The sequence below is a fragment of the Dermacentor variabilis genome, unplaced genomic scaffold (genome assembly GCF_050947875.1).
Source record: "Dermacentor variabilis isolate Ectoservices unplaced genomic scaffold, ASM5094787v1 scaffold_15, whole genome shotgun sequence".
Taxonomy (NCBI): domain Eukaryota; kingdom Metazoa; phylum Arthropoda; class Arachnida; order Ixodida; family Ixodidae; genus Dermacentor; species Dermacentor variabilis.
The window spans coordinates 11,000,247-11,002,857 of NW_027460313.1; positions in this window are offsets into that span (position 1 = coordinate 11,000,247).

Sequence of the window (2,611 nt, forward strand, 5' to 3'; positions counted from 1 at the left end):
TTCGCAGCGCCGCGCCGCCGTTCGCTCCATTCGCTCAATCGCTTGCATGTGAAACAGGCTCTATGCAGCGAAGCGGCGAGTCTGGACGGGACGCGGATTTCGGTGGCGGCGCTGTAGTCGCGTGGGCTGGCTCCCTCCGCTGCCTCGCCATAGAATGAAGTGCTTCGCGCGCTTCTTCGTGCGGGCTTGATTCGCGACGTTGACTGTTTTTTGGTGTTTTAACCTACCGTTCAAGTCTGTTTCGCGCGCAGTCGGCCGAACACGTGAGCGGTAGGAAGGTCGAAACGTCAACGGCAGCGACCCTGCTTCGCTCCCGGCTGTAAAACAGAATATAAGTGGAAAAAAGGAAAGCAGCCGTCGTTCACCGCGCCGAAAGATGAATAAACACGGCGAATTTGGGAACGCAACTTGCACCGCCAAGGCAAAAAACTCGCCGAAACATGTGCGGTTTGTGTGCGAAACACGCTAAAAGAGTAGGTGGATTTTTAAACGATTCAACTGCAGATGGCCTAAGGGTGACGATATCTAGCACATTATCACTGCTGGATTATCCTGTCAGCCAGGGATTTAGGTATGTTATGACATACAGGTTAAGCCAGGATTCGCTGGAAAACTTTTTCGGTATTGTCAGGCAATCATGTGGGTCTAATGTCCAGCGAGCCCACGATGCGGCCAGGGAGTTACAACTCCCGGTCCCAACGTGGGAGTAGCCCGCTCTATGGGACCTTGCGCCCCGTAGCTCGCAGGACCTTTCTATAAAGTTACTCCATCCATCCATCCATGTCCACCCAACACCAACGCAGTTTCTAATTGTCGTTAATTGCCTATCCTTTTATAACCTTGCGAAAATAGTACGCTCAGGCAATGCTGACCTTAATGGAGCTAGTGGAGAAATGAGTTCTCTCCTGAGTGCGCAAGATGCTCCAGCTCAATAAGCCAGGGCTGCTGCAATCGACCATCTCATTGAGGAAGGAAACCTAGCTTCAGCCGAGCGCATGCATGCTTTGTAGTATTCCTGCTGAGCAGAGAGAGTTGGTGGAGCAGAAGAGCGACGACCGTCTAATACATTACATGGCAGGATATGTTGCTCGAAAGTTTCTGAAGTGTTACGACTGCATGTCTTGCAAGGCCTTTCTTATGGAAACCCCCAATACGGAAAGCAGAAACTCTGAGTTCACTGTGACATGCGACAAGGGAGGGTTTTTATATCCTTCGCTGGAGCTTTTCAGGGCAGTGAAGAAGTTGGAGGACATCTTCACTGTGTTCTTCAGCCGAGAGAAACTCTGCAGTGACAGCATAGTGGATGTAATGCTGCTAGTGAAGGAGAACTTCGGCTATGCCTTAGGCTGCAGCCAGCACTAAGATGCGCTCACAACAGAGTTGACCAAGTTCTATGTGCTGACCAGGCTGCACTTCTATGTAAAATGGATCAACAAATCGCGACAGGAACGGCGTAAAAAGAAATTGCACGCGAAGATAAACCGTTCCTCATAGTGCCTCTATCGTAGCAGCCATGCACTTTGAGAAAGGAGTAGCTGCCGATCTTTTGTACCAATAAAGAGTTGTTTGTGGCTACCACGAGTTCCCTTTATTTTGCTGTGTTACGACTATCCCTGGTAACCACTACGACCGCATAATTGTGGCATCACCATAGGATTAACTCCCTAGCTTTCAGTGGATATATGCTTTCGTAAACAAAATCGCAGTTAAAGGAATAAAACATCATATCTGGCCTCTGTTCCGAATGTGTTAGTACACGCGCCGCAATTGTTTGGCTCACTTGAACTTGTGAATGCAATTGTGTCCTGACCTGTATAAAAAGTGTTAATGGCAAATGAATTAAGCAATTTACCCATTCACATATTTACCTCTTCTACGGTGTTCGCGAGCTTTTAGTTTAGAAATCAGTCGCATCGTCGTGCGGCCGTTAGTCTGCACTCGTTGGGTCGGCTTTATTTTCACGCAAGCTTGAAGAACGTCCGTCTTTCCACCTTTCTCTGTTCCTTGTCTTAATTTCAGATGAAGTTTTCAGAAAACATGCTACGGAGCTGCGCGCTTTCTTTTTTCGGCGTGACACGAAGCGCACACGGCTTTCTCTACGTTGAAAATGCTCAGTTTCGCGTTCCGTACAACCCATGCTCTAGTGGCGCCATCTGGCGGCGTCGACGTGAAATGCCACACCCGCGGGCTCTCCCTGACCCCACTACCCCCTTCTAGTTCACTATAATTCAGGGGCTTTAAGTTCGCGCCGATGGACGCGCCACTGGTGGCGGCCTTGCGCAGAACACGCGGGAGAGCGCGCGCCGTACTTTGTTGTGTCATTGATGGTGCTTCGCTGTCTTATTCATGTTCTCAGAGCAAAATAGGCAACACCCTTCGCATGTGTGGGGTGGCCAAAGCTTCAAGGAATGTCCCAGAAGAAATGTTGCAGGGTGGGGAGCTCAAATACTGGCGAAAACGTGCCGGCGATACGGTTTTAAGCATTCCCCACAAAGCCTCATCAGCGGGATCAACTGTAGCAAAAATGGATCGTCGCTTCGGCGGGAAATTTCTTTCTCATCCTTTCCTTTGTCGCGTCGGTGTATTTTTTCTACTCGATCATAGACGCGCA